Consider the following 14,575-nt stretch of genomic DNA (forward strand, 5'->3'; position numbering starts at 1 on the left):
TCTTTAGGTCAGTTGTGTTGTACGTCTGTGGTGTGTTGACTGATTGGTCCCAATCATTGCTATATTAATCGGACATGTCTGTTTGAGTTAGTCATTCTATTCTGTCATTTTTATTGATGAACAGAGAATTACTTTATATTAATTTTAAAAATAAGTAAAAGTAAAACAACAGTTACTTTTTCTCGAAGCAGATGATATCATTAACTTGTAAAGAGAGTGGTAAGCATATAAGGGTCAACCTACGTAATTTGTTTTTATTCGTACACAGATTATGGGATGCCTGTTAATAACATATGTCGTATACCTTTAGTCATGAAATCACACATAACAATACACTTTCCAAACAAATCAAAATCACCCCCATCCTTATTTCAATTATAATGAATAATTATTTGTCATATAATGCATGTGAGAAACCTATCATAGTTAATTAGTCCATTATTCACAAAGTTTGTATAAACCATTCATACATTATCATGTCGTAGTATCATCTTTCGTATAAATAATCATCAATAGCAAATTGTCACCATAAAAAATCTCCGGGCGACAAGGTAAGTTATAATAAGGTATTTGATAAGGTATTTTTAATTAAGTTTTAAATAGAAATAAAATATATTCACATTTAATTCTATCGTTTACGGGAACACTTGAAACATAAGAAATTAGAAGAAGAAAACACTGAATAAATCATTAATTATAATCAATCAAATTGTATCTACTTGTATGATAAATGGAAACAGAAAATATCATTACCTACAGGTTAAACGTTACGAGATCATATATCTTTTGTTGTCCACATTTGTTTTTAACATATTGCTTATTAAAATATTCATTCTTCTGCAAACCTGTGATACACACCAAAACATCGTTGAATTATAATTATTTTCCTTGTCCCGATTGTGAATTGTTTTATTTAATGGGATTCGAGATGCGGGTCATATATCTATACATCTAACAGGAATGCTAAACCTTTAGAAGCAGCAGTCTCACTCCTTTTGATTCCCTCTGATTACATCCACCTTGATGTATTTATTCTTGCATGTTTTATGAGATTTAAACATCTGTAAACTGACGTTTGTGTTTATCTTTTAACATTAATAGAAGAAAACATGACTAAAACATTGAAGTTTTTGAAAATATTTGGCGATATTTAAGGCATCAATGTTATTTTTTTCTATATTTGTTTTTAATAAGCATTATCGCTATTTTGTGCATTTTTCCTTTGATCTTTTTTGTGATAATTTTCATATCATGCTTCTCGCTTGAGATGGAAAAATTATCGCTAGAAACTAAGGAGGCCACGTGGCGTTGCTAACCAAATTGACATGAAATTGACAACGTCGTCATAGGTAAAATAGCGATAAACAGATTATCATTGGTCATCTCAACTCGATTGCTTTTCTCACTTTCGCTGTACCAGCTCAAGCGAGAAAATCAATCTCGTTAAGATGATCAACGATAATCTATAATTATTGTATACAAAAAAGAAGATGTGATACGCATTATTGTATACAAAAAAGAAGATGTGATACGCATTATTGTATATACAAAAGATTATGATTAGTTTGTCTCATAACAATACCCTTGTCAGAAAGTGAAAGGTAAATATGAGAAAAGACATTATTTGTCTTACAATTATCAAAAGTAGATATACATTTTTTTTCAAATATTTCAAATAAAGTGACATTTTTATGCATTTGTTAACAATGCAGTTTGACCGGATTACCATTGTTTGTATATGACATCATGTATTTGATGTAACTTGATGGCTGTTTAACGTCCACGTTTCACATTCATTGATATTCATATTCAGGACAAGACAAGTTAATGTGATGTAAATATTATGCTTTATTCCAGACTGATACTCGAGTCCTCAGACATGTCACATTATTCGGATACATAATTTTTACCCGAACCTTTCAGTCTTTGTTTGTACTTCTTAATGCCGCCTGCTTATCAGAGAAGCAACAAGTATCAATTTTGAAGTCTTTGGTTTGACCTTGTCGGGTTTAAACCCACGACCTCCCACATGATAGTAACACAAATCCTCATTGGTTCCAAAATATAACCATCAAAGGTGTTTTGTGAACTTATAAACTACTGTTTAGATGATGATACATGTAAATAGTGATAAATACAAATGCTGCAAAGTAGAAAAAGTCCAGAATAAAATAATTGTTTTTATTTTAATTTCATATGGCCTCTAGACTCTGGCATGCACTAAACGATTGAAGTTTTGAAATTACATACATTGAACTGCTTTTAAATTTCAAAGTTATTTAAGTTTTGAAATGACATACATTGGACTGCCTTTAAACTGCAATGGTTTTTTAAGTTTGATACTTTAAACATTTTAAATTGAGTTATATTTAAATCAGATTATATTGTTTACAATATACTAAATTTTCAAATAAAAAAAGTAACAAATTTAAATGAAGTCCATTCTCGATCAATAATAATCCCCAAATTAGCGAAAAGGATACTTAGAATTTGCTAGCAATACTTTAGTCATTCCTTTATATTGTGTCATACAGTATATATATTTTTATCATTATTGCGTCCAATTCCAAATACGGACATTGAGGTTAATTTGTAGTATATGATTTTTGTATTTGTTTTCAGAGAATGGTGTACCGCGTGATTACCATATGTTTCCAGTTGTAAGTTAATATGATAATTTTTGCACGATCACCAAGCTCAATAGAGTAAATAGTTTCAATACTACGTTCGTCCTACAAAACAAAACTATTCCTCGGAGAAAATTAAAATATTTTATAAAAAAAGGATCAAATTCTTTTTATCGTGGTCCTTGGATCATTTCAATTCTTATTTGATTACAGTGAAGATTATTAAGTTTTAAAAAGTTAAACATTTAACATCTATCCCTATAACTTCTAATATAGATTCATATCAGCTTAAGTGGAGGCTGATCTCATAAATAGATGCACCATAATTTCTTGCTTTTATTGTACATGTTGTAGTACCTACAAAAGTTTTATTGTCTTTTGATGACACTTCAATACTGTAATTATTAAAAACAAATTCCAATACTATTATCACAATTAACTTATATATCAAATATGTCAGAGACTGAGATCATCATCATTGAACCCATTTTTCGGATGTCAGTCTGTTCTTCTTACTCATGTTACTGTAGATGTTTTTTTAAGAATCCACTGACCGCTGTGTTCACTTCAGATAAATTATTTTATAACTCAAACTTTTAACAAACATTCATTTATCCACTGAAAAACAAGTATTTTAATCGTCAATCAGTAGAGTCCTCAGTTTATGCATTATTTTATACCACTATACCATGAGTACTGACATATATCACTATTTAAATTATACTCTTAAAACGCATAAGTATCAATAGATGTCAATAAACAGGATTTCTGTTTCATTGGTAATTCGCCTTTGGAATCTAGGAATCTCTTTGCTAAATATAGTCTAGCATATGCCCATTGAGCTTTTCACGTTAAACGTTCATCGACTTTCAATTTTTGAGTTTCTTTATATACGACTAACCGATCATGGCTATGAAAAGCTTGACTATAAGTTAATATAATCAACATGAGTGTACATCGGTAGCAAAAAGTAAATTCACAAATAAACTGAATGCCGATGAAAATTCTGAAGGAACAGTCCCTTGTCAAATGGCAAAATCAAAAGCTCAAACATTTCAAAGTAATGAATACATTTGTAACAACAGTAACTGTCATATTCTTGACTTGGTAGCAAGATTAATTTTGCTTGGGATTCAGGAAATCGTACCACGCTAAAAAAATCTAGACTTAATGAAATAAAAAGCGTTTCAAAAACAATTATATAATTGTTGAAATAAAACCTTAAACAACTTATTTTATTTATTTTAGTCAGCAACATGTAATTGAGCATCATTATACGGTAGATGTTTTGCAATTACCGCTAATCTTATAGATGTGCATTAGTTCCAGTCATGGTCTCCTGCACTCAGACTACAACTAAGACATGTCGGTTACTAAATACTTGAAATATAAATTTCAAAGGTTCTAAATTTTGGTTATTAGAATTTATAATCATTTCAAATCAAGATGAATGAATTATATATATTAATGCATTTCTTTTTAAATGAATCATAAATACCATAATCTATTCCATTTAAAAGAATTGGTTGTGATTTAAAATTAAATGAAATGTTTACCAATATGAAATTTGGAGTTACAGAGGAGAGCTAACACCCCATTTAAGGATGTACTTAGGTGAGGTTTTTGAAGTTGTGTCAGATGTTCGGAATCATTTGGTTTGTTACCACACCATAGAAGGTAAAATATTTTTTCCCGATAACACCTTATATCTTTTTATATAAGACTTATTAGCTCATAAAAGGCCATTATAAAGATTTCTAGTTATTATTGAATAAAAGGACAAAATATGAAATTATCTTTATAAAACTCCGTCGATGTATTGTCAAAACTTAAAAGACAGTCATTTTACCAGCAATGGTTTAAGCTAGAGAATTGATAAGAAGAAATGTTTTCGGAAACGATAATCAACTTGCGACTAATGTTGCTCGTTGATTATCGTTACCGAATCCACTACGTCTAATCAATTCTTTTATACCTATCATATTACTTCTTTTGTAGATTTTTTATCTTCATGGCTGCTAATACAAGCAATGGATCATTTCTAAATGACCAAGTAATATACACAAAAAAGGATAGCATATGGACTTACAAACCTTTCATCAACAGAGCACTAGGGAAAAGGAATTATGATGGCGTTTTGCGTCTTTCACAAGAAAACACACTGGGCATACCTTTCAACAACTATGATACTGACTCATATGTAAGCCATCCAGTACAGAAGCGACTGTCTAGACGAAAAGTCTATGTTTTTCGTTCACTTCCAGCGTTAATACAATTTCTAAGAACTAATTCGCGCCATTTACAACGTAGTTTAAGATTTTAAATATGTTTTAAAATAAATATCTAATAAATGCTACTGTTTCTATATTTGTGACAGTTATTTTAATAACGCTAATGGTTGATAATAAGTAATACAACAACCTCATCTGCTATTTGTGTTTACAGACAAACAATTTCCTAATACTTCTATGTATTTTAATGTTATATTAAACCGTTTAGACATTTTGATAAATGTGAACCTGAATTTAATGGATAGCGTTTAATTGTTAAACCTCTTTAAGTTTACAATTGCATCATTCAAAGGTATAAAAAAAACTAACAACAGGATTGTTGAATATTGTTTATAGACGTACATGTCAGTTCGTATTATGAAGTTTATCAGTTATATCGTCCTCTTTGATTGTTTATTATAAGAAAACGAAGGATGTTTTTTTCAAATTCATACTCAAATATATAACAAATGATAACAAATGATAACAATGTCACAACTATCCAAATTAGACCAACGGACTCAGTTGTCAATAATTACAGACCGCGGTTTGGTTTTAAACAAAGATCAAACCTCATACCATATGTTTCACTAGTAAACCAATGTTATTCGGTATAAAGTCAAAACAGCTCTTAAAACATTAATAATAAATTATGAGTCCGTTTCAGTATTGGTTTTTGTTTGTTTAAGAGTTATTAAAAGTGTGTCATAGTGTTGACTGCTCTGTCCCTATTTTAACATTTGACCTTTTATGTCTGCCTGTTTTGTTCACATATTTTTTTCAATATAAAGAGATTGTATACGACTGTCATACAAGTGGGAGGTTTAGCCAGCTATAAAACAAGATATAATCCATCATTTTTACATAAGAAAGTACATGCATCAAATTAGGAACATGGCACTTTGTTCTCCATTTGTTTGATGTGTTTGATCTTTCATTTTGCAATTTGAGTTCAATATCTTCTCAAATAGCAATGAATATGTCTGTTCATTATATGAACAGACCTTTAAGTAGTTGGTATTTACATGTAATTGTTGGTCCTCAACTTTGTACATGTTGTACTGGTATGGCTTTATAACTGGTCTGAGCGTCACGGAGGAGTTTTATGTATAAAAGAGGTGTCCCTTCGATTTAATGTCTTTTAAGTTTCAACGTCGGGACATAATGTCATTTTTTTAAATGATATGTTCCACATATACTCTTCCATGTGAACATAAAGAGGTATGACGTTTTGTATTTCAATACATGTATTAAATTTTGGACAGGTCAGCGTCCATTCTAATTTAAAAAAATTACGTAATTTCAAAATGATGCATTTCAACAAAATTGATTATAAAATCACACCATGTTAGTGTGCATCAAGTAATCCGAGATACGTCGTGAGAAGAAAAATCGAGTATGCATTTGAATTCGTTCTGTGCATAGTCATTGATCTATTTAGTTCTTCATCTATATCAATTTAAGTCGTTTATTATTGATATATTTATCACAAACTTTGGTTTAAATATTCAGTGTTATATGATTTCGCATTTTTCTATTATGATTTTTTTAAACAAATAAGTTTTATCTTTGAACCAGCAAAGACTTGCAGTAATATGAATTAAAAAATTAAAAAATAATTAATTTTATTGTTATTGTAGTACTACCTTTCATATGGGTACACCTGTTGTATGTTGTATTACATGACTTGCCATTGGCCTATCGCAAGTTTGCTTATAAACGACCACTAATGTAAACTTATTCAGGCCTTCGGATAATTGTATGATTATGTTAGATTTTTATTTTATGATAATTCGAATGTCGTGTCATTAATGATGACAGTTTAATTCAAATAATAATTTTCGTATTAATTATATTTCCAGTATTACGGTCGATATCATTGGTATCTATAATGAGTTTATTTACTTGTTACATTGTTTTTAAACTTATACTAGAAGTTACCAACACTATTTAACAGCACCGTAACCCCACAACAACCTTATTTTAGTCAAATTGCTTAGTAAGATGTCAAATGTATGACAACTGAAACACGGATTAAAATGTTATATATACGCCAGACGCGCGTTTCATCTACAATAGACTCATCAGTGACGATCGAATCCAAAAATGTTTAAAGGCCAAATAAAGTACGAAGTTGAAAAGTAATGCACTTTTATATCATGCTAAAGATGTACCGTTACCGTTTTTTGTTATTCACATTAAAAAATCACAAGAATATATCAACACTGCAAAGAAATGTTGATTTGAGGTTTTTTTGTTTTTTTTATAGAAATGTAACAAAGGAAATATAAAAGATAGCAAACAATAAAATAGATGAGCATTTGCAATTTTTAAAGATACGTGCAGCATTTACGTCGACCACACGTAATGCAATATTGAAAAACACACTTTTAAACAAATCTTTGTTTTTCATATATATTTGTTTTCACTACTGAATTCGTAACCAATATCTGTTTGCAGTAAATGCTGATCTGTCATCGTCTTAAGATGTACTTTCTAAATACATGTTATATACCAAATATTTGCTTAATATTGTCATTTATCTTGAATTTACCTTACTTTTCGTGGAAAAGATGTGATCGAGCTAAATGCATTAATATGTAAATTTGATTCATTATATTTGGTGAAGCATTTTGAAGGCAGTTCGTACGAATGAATTTATTATTTTGGTTATTGTTAAATATCATCATTCAAAATTGGAAATTATACAGACTCAATGAAGGAGAAGTGAAATATCCCAAATTAAACGGTCATACAAACTCATCAATCAAATAAACAGAAAACGCCATGGTTAAAAACATAAAAGGCCAATTGACATACAACAGGACACACACACAACATCAAAAGATTGTTGCAACGGGAACCCCACAAACAACTGGGAGTGATCTAAGTTGTTCCACGTTTGGTACCAGTCTCGTTGCTTATGCTGAGGATTGTAGTGACCACTATTGAAAAATGAAATGCTGAATTGCATTATGATGGTATCTTTTTTCAATGTGACCTTGAACTTTCACTGTTTTCTTCATTAGTTCTGTATATTTCTTAATTTTGCATGATGATATAAATATTCAACAATAACCAAAGTAATAAATGTATGTATCATGTTTATTAGAACTGCATTCAAAATAGTTGATCAAAAATATTGAATAAAATTTACAAATAATTTACTTAACTGTCTTCAAGGAAAGAGGGACGAAAGATACCAAAGGGACAGTCAAACTCATAAATCCAAAACAAACTGACAACGCCATGGCTAAAAATGAAAAAGACAAACAGAAAAACAATAGTACACACGACACAACATAGAAAACTAAAGAATAAACAACACGAACCCCACCAAAAACTAGGGGTGATCTCAGGTGCTCCGGAAGGGTAAGCAGATCCTGCTCCCCATGTGGCACCCGTGCAAGGTTACATGCCTTTATTATAGTTTAAATTGATGGTTATAAATAGAGTATTCGTAGATTAAAAATCTAATTTATTCTGTGTAATATTTTCAAAAGCGAACACCATCATTAGTTTACAAATTCTTACACAATTGACATACAACCAGTTACGTACATGTTACGAAAAGTTCATTTTTGTGTACGATCACAACCATTATTCCTTCAGATTCTGAAACGGCTTTGTGCTGCTATCTATAACTTGACATCAACTGAATGCAAGAACATATTGACCAATGTGGATATTGGTACTACATGTACATGCTCAAATATTCTCTTACTAATACACAGCTCAATTTTATTTTAATATGAACCATTTTAATACGAATGTTTGCTCAGCTAGGAGATGAATCAACGTAGGAAAATATAATTCATCAATTTGATTATGTAAGCTTATACATGTCAATACAATCAAGCAAACATCAAATGCTTTGTGTTTGTCAATTCAATAATATGGGGACGAAGTCCCCTATTACAGTAGAAAATTCAATAAAAAATAAAAAAAATTCCCGAATTTTTCATTGTACTAATGAACTCAAAATCGTTCAATTTTTTTTTGTCGTGTTTTTTCATTTCCGGATCTGCGCAAAACACATAACTCTACTTCCTTCTTCCGGTCTTGTTGTCGTGAGACTTTGATTAGTCTAGTAAAATATAGGAACTCACGGAACACAATACCAATATTTCATTTTTAATCATTCTTTGTCTTTGGTATGAATAAACGTTAGGCCTACCTGATGCATTGCGTTTCTTTGTTTACATTGAACATGACGTCATAACTGAAATAACGTCAAAAGTAAAATCCCTAACAACAGAACCAAAATCGGAAAAGTTACGGTATTTCCGTATCTTTTTTTTAACAAATATCTAAAATACAAAAAAAATAATTTAAACAAACTTCGTCCCCATTCACAGGTTATGCCTGCCTCATATTATAAGCATACAAAAACAGGTACACTGTGCTGTAATTTTTTTAAGCAAACTGTTGAAATTAATGCAACTTAATTTGTAGGTATTCTAAATTACTTAGAACTATAAGTGTTGTCTCAGAATCAATACATTATTTTGTAACTGAAATATTTCGCAATCTATTTGTAAATGCTTCGACAATTAAAAAAGCTTATTTTTGATGGACATAGTTTTATATCCCCTTTAGATACAGTTTCCTGTGCACATATTTTGGTGCAAAATATCTAAAGAGATGTTATATGATTTAAACCATGAAACTGAGGCTATTTAGACATGATTGAAAGCTCTTCCAGCGAATAAATATGTACCTTATTACCATTTCAAATATCAGAAATGGACACAGCTGCTACTACTGTCCAAACTTGACCGTTGGGCATGCTCATATCAGTAGAGATCAAATGAAACAGGTTGGAATTTAATTAAATATCTGTATAAAAAGGCACGTCTTCTAAAGGCACATGTACACACAGATCAGGAGTAGTCACAAGTAAGTCTAACTAATATTAATTAATACCTCCTAAAGAGGAAAGGATGTTTATATCTTTTTGCTATGCTCTCTGTATGTCAAGACCCCTAGCAACAACTCTTAACTGAATCCACAGATGGCCTGCTGCAAGATAACTTTTAATTTCTTTTCAAAATACTGTAATTTGCAAGTTGTCAAATGACCACGCCTCATGTGTTGGTCATCCAAACATATTAACATGTAAAATATGCAGAAATATTGAAGTGTATTGATCATGACTAAAGGAGTTTGGACCACATACTACTCATAGACAAATGATATGGTGATACTGCGATAGGAGAAACCTTGATTAAGAAGTGAAGAGTTCATAGAGCTTTTAGATTGTAAAAAGTAAAATCATAAAAAATACTGGACTTCAAAGAAAATTCAAAACGGAATTCCCCAATCAAATGGCAAAATCAAAAGCTCAAACACATCACACGAATGGATAATAACTGTACTATTCCTGACTTTATTTAGACATTTTCATATGTAGAAAACAGCGGATTAAACTTGGTTTTATAGCTTTGTAAACCTTTTATTTGTATGACAGTCGCAACAAATTCCATTATATACATAAACGATGTATGTAAAAAAAAAAACAGACAGAAAAGGTAAAAGCAGGTAGGAGTACAGTAGTCAATATTGTGTTATAATCTTAATCACTTAAACTGCTACCTTTTATAACGTTCGCTAGATTGACCGTTCTATATTGTAATCATCATATATTGTATCTGTTGATTGTACAACACAGCAAACTGACCAACTACATAGTACCATATATTACACTTTGAATAATAATTTCAAATGGCAATTTGGACCACAGAATATATAATTAAATATTCAGCTTGCAAACGAATATAAGGTTGCCTATAATTGCTTATCAATTTCATTTTATTTCTAGTGAATAATTTAATCATTGACATTCATACCACATCTCCTTATTTTTATACAAAATATGAATCCGACATAATAAAAAGTAAAATCACAAAAATACTGAACTTAGAGGAAAATCAATAATTGCATGGCAACATCAAATAACAAAGCACATCAAAAACGAATGGACAAGAACTGTCATATTTCTGACTTGGTACAGGCATTTTTAAATGTAGAAAATGGTGAATTAAACCTGGTTTTATAGCGCTAACCCTCACTATTTGATGACAGTCTCATCAAGTTCCGTTTAATTTACAATGATGCTTTAACTAAACACACAAAATAAATGAAATAGTCAAAATATGGGTACAGCAGTCATCATCGTGTTACAATTTTAAAAGGAACAATTTAACAGAACACAAAAACATCTATCTACAAACACATTCATTTATTTGCGTGTCTGACGTCAGAAAATTAAGCAACTTGTGGTCGTTTAATGGCACACGTTATGTGTTTGTTTTGTTTGTCGTATAGCAGGCTTTATTTGTAACAAAATATTGTGAATCAAATCAATCTGGATCATTAACATTATGGTTTAAAAGTCACTTAAAATGATAACTAAAAATTTTACTTTTAGGAAAAGAAAATGAAATTATTGGTTTTAACAGTTGTCTTAGCATTATGCTTAGCAGGTAATATACATTTATTATCCTTTTTAAACTATTTAATTATGTTCGTCGAGGGTGGGATTTTTAGATCAATAACACTATGAGAAGTCTTTTCTACTCAGTGCGAACATGTTCTCAAGTTTACGCTTTTTCTAATTTGCAATACAAACTCTTGTGTATAAAATGTATAGCAACAAGAACTTCTTGTTATAAAAGAAAGTGAACGATACCAGAGAGACAATCTAATTATGAATTAATTGCTTGCTTCGTGTACATTGCAGAAAACTTCCCTTATATTTCATCAGTTGGTTTTTCTTTTGTATCCAACTCTGAACACCATATCTTCAAAGATTATTAGACACTGTTCAAAGGGAAACAATAAATATATATTTATTGATTGTTTTCCATATTCACTTTCTCTACCATGTACATCCAATGCTCAATTGTGTTGGTTTTTTTATTTATCATTATTTGTTTGTCATAACAAAATGCATTGTAATTATTTCTGAAATTTAAAACCCCACACGGGTCCATAATAGGATTGATAAAGTAATTAAATTGATATTTCAATACTAAGTCTAGCAAGAACACAGGATATTGTGCGTCATTATAGTATTAGAAATCCTAAGGTTTGAAAACGTTATGTTTTAAGCAATGTCGTATAACAATCTTGTTAAAATAATGATACCTGGTCAACTCATTAAACACGGAAATTAGTTATATGATTTTTGCAAATTAGTTAAAGTTAATTCAAAGAGTAAACCATTTTTGTTTTAATAAAACATTCCAACGCAGCATTGAACAAATAACGTTTATAAGTTTTTGTATTAATCTAGTATTTCAATGTTTATAGGTTACGTAGAAGCTAGAACACAATCATGTTTTAGAACACTTGACTGTGGCTTTAACCATGATGGTTGTCGATCGGTCTGTCGATCAAGGGGTTGCAGTGGTTCGAATTCTAGATGTGTTGCCAACAGTAAATGTTGCTGTAATTGTGGTGGATATGGAAAGTAATAAATCAGTGCTGCGCATATGACGTCAGTCATAAAGGATCTAATAAAACATGAAAATATAATTATTTGCATTGCATTTTGTTATTTCTTATAGTAGTTTTAAAAACACATGTATGTTAAAGCTTCATATTTCATACAATACAAAATACAATCTAGGCTCATGTGAAATACAATTTTTGGGTTAAGCCAAAAAAGAAAACCACAATCCTGAAGATTAATTGTTTTCACAAGACGTCATACTAAAATCATAGTAGACGTTATTATTATAATTGATATACAAATCAAAAAAATAACTTGAATATTTTCATTGAAATATTGTTTAATCTTGATATATCTTCATTTCTTTCACAAAAAAAAAAATCTGCATTATAGTTGTTACAACCAAAATAGATAAACAGCTTCCCATTAGTATTGTATTAGTTAATTTCAAAGCAGTACGAAAACTAATTGCTAAAAGCAGAAAAACCCTCAGGCAAATCACATAATTTTATGTACAGTATATATGTAAAATTAACAATACATTTTTTAAATGTTCGCCATACAATTGTAAACATAATAGATGATATGATAATAAAGTTTCCTCTTATCGAATTGTATATATTAAATTAAACCAGAGCTAGAATTCATTTTTGTGTACACTTATAGAGTTACATCTATATTGAGAAACATACCGTAAACATAGAATATAGTACCATAAAGATTTAATTGTGTTAATCCAGTGTTTTAGATATGTGAATCATAAATATAAGTGGATCAGTAACTAATAACTTTTATATTGATTGCTCGCGCGTAACACTTTGCCGATTTAGTGAAACATGAAAATGCATTGAACAAACGAACAAAAAAAAACCAAACAAATTTTGGTCACTTTAGGTTTTTGGGTGATAATTTTACTGTATCATCTTTGCATTCCATTAGATAACAGGAACATCTTTCATAAAAATAGCATTAAAGGGAAACTTCGCAAAAAAATCAAAAATTGATATTATGTTCATTCTGTATAAAAATGCTCAAATTCATAGATATTAAAGTTTTATTCCGCTAGATAAGCGATCACCATCGATTTTAAATTTAGAGTATTAATTCTCTGAGTTCCGCCATTTTGTCCTTCTTTCCCGATTAATGAAACGATATGACTATAAACCACAAAGAAACAAAACTACAGTAACCGATGTAGTCGTAATTGCGTGTCGATATCTTGTCAATCGTACGGTTGTTTTATCCGACTAACTAACCATGGTCTGTTGTTTTTAAACTGATATTGGAATTAGGTGAAAAGTCAAAGTTGAAATCATAAATAAGTGTTCCGTGAAAATTGTTTTCGAAAATCTAATTTGTTCATAATTCTTTAAAGTAATAAACCGTTTTCAAATAAATTTTTATCTTCCCTCTTCTGATTACCAGCATGGCTAAAGGTATTACTTCCAAAGGTATTGTGAGGGGTGTGAGGTGACACGTCCAGGTATTCAAGCGATTTCCTGTCGGGCTTGCAAGTTCACGCATCGTTTCACTTCTGCAGGTATTGATCAGTGTACACGGCTGATAACATTTAACTTTCCATTTTGAACTATCAGATGTATAATATACAACTCTGTCTTACTTGTCATTACCAAACTCATACGCTTGTTTATAAATAACATTTCTGGTGTAAAGAATATTATTCATAAAAATATAAATAATACCCAAAAAATAAGATTTGATGAAATTAAAATCTATTTAAATATTTTTTCCCAGGGTGAATTTGGGAAAATGTAATATATACTCATTGTCAAAAGTGAAGGACAGATTGGAACATACCAGAAATATTGATTTAAAAATATGTACGCACTTGCCGACGATTCGTTTATACGACTGGATAGAAAGTTACGGAACTATAGCGCAATTTAAAATATATACATGTATACATTGAACATAAGAAAAAAACATATATTTTGAATAAATAGGGGTAAAAGTGTTGTAAATAGACTAGTCCACGTATGCCAACAGTATGTAATCATCGAATGTCGATAGACTATTGTATACCAGAAGAACAAGAAAAGAACCAATTTGATTTAAATACAGGTCGATGTATAACTTTTGCTTTGGTACATTGAAGTTGTGGACACAGTAAAATCACAGATTTATATTTCAATAAGATTGTTCTCGAACAAAGGAAGGAATTCGTCATCACAATTGTTATATATGCCACTGGACGAACACTA

The 14,575-nt window shown here is 30.2% G+C and overlaps 2 long non-coding RNA genes across 2 annotated transcripts; both read left to right on the forward strand.

Annotated features, from left to right (window-relative positions):
- The first annotated feature begins 2,620 nt into the window (after positions 1-2,620).
- On the forward strand, positions 2,621-5,563 carry LOC139522428 (uncharacterized). Its single transcript, XR_011664425.1, has 2 exons — positions 2,621-2,660; positions 4,626-5,563. It is a non-coding gene; the product is annotated as an uncharacterized lncRNA (long non-coding RNA).
- A 4,197-nt stretch (positions 5,564-9,760) lies between these two features.
- Positions 9,761-12,436, forward strand: LOC139523759 (uncharacterized). The gene is made up of 3 exons (XR_011664677.1): positions 9,761-9,796; positions 11,328-11,382; positions 12,212-12,436. It is a non-coding gene; the product is annotated as an uncharacterized lncRNA (long non-coding RNA).
- The last annotated feature ends 2,139 nt before the right edge of the window (positions 12,437-14,575 follow it).

Source organism: Mytilus edulis, chromosome 5 (genome assembly GCF_963676685.1).
Source record: "Mytilus edulis chromosome 5, xbMytEdul2.2, whole genome shotgun sequence".
NCBI classification, from domain to species: Eukaryota; Metazoa; Mollusca; class Bivalvia; order Mytilida; family Mytilidae; genus Mytilus; species Mytilus edulis.